Source organism: Sinocyclocheilus rhinocerous, unplaced genomic scaffold (assembly GCF_001515625.1).
Source record: "Sinocyclocheilus rhinocerous isolate Xijiao unplaced genomic scaffold, SAMN03320098_v1.1 scaffold99, whole genome shotgun sequence".
In the NCBI taxonomy this organism is placed as follows: Eukaryota; Metazoa; Chordata; class Actinopteri; order Cypriniformes; family Cyprinidae; genus Sinocyclocheilus; species Sinocyclocheilus rhinocerous.
The window spans coordinates 108500-109381 of NW_015670981.1; positions in this window are offsets into that span (position 1 = coordinate 108500).

Sequence of the window (882 nt, forward strand, 5' to 3'; positions counted from 1 at the left end):
AAAAAAAAATCCTGAAAACTAAAAATGTGTTGGTGATTTAAAAAAAAATCAATTGTTTTTGCCTATGCGTGGCCATTCATGTTTTTTTTTTTTGTTTGTTTTTTATTGAGTCCCGATGTCCTCTTACGAGGACGTAGCATAACTTATGAATGAAATATCATTTAAAAAAACATTTTTACTTTTTTTTTAATGCTCTAAACAATGTAATGACATGAAAAAATACGAATTTTTTCCTAAAATGTTTTGCCGGGTCTTAAGAAGTTAACCATGATCAAATTCACACAAAACAAATTGATTTTCATTGGTGAGTTACTTGTGGTTCTTTTACACCATGCGGTGGGCAAAATAATAAGCCTGCAATATCAGATAACTCACTGTGATGATGAATTTAGTGATTTGTGAGTAATACTTTCCCCGATCTTGATCTTTAATGCGGTGTGGTAAGCCTGCAGTACTGCTTTCAGCCGTCTTGTCACTTTCCTAAGCTTGTCTGGATTGCTGGGGTTGTTTGTGCCTCTGAATGTCTGTGCAGCTATGCTCTGTAATGCACTGCGAATGTGTTTTAACAGCTGATGTCTTTGAGCTAAACTCCTCATATTTCCCTTGCTCTGATGCTGCTGTTACTTTTACTGTACATCAGCTCTGATCAATACAGTGACAGCATACTGTGCTCGGTTCCCCGAAATGAACTATTACATAGTGGTGACTTAATTTATCCCCAGACGAGTTGTTTACAAACTAGCACGCTTGAAAGACAGAAATAGCGAGCCATATCTTTTTAAAACTATTTCTGTTTTACAAATACAGAAATAAATGATTTAAAAATCATGAATTCAGACAATGTCTAATATTGTAATATTAATGAGCTTTTGTCATGTTGAT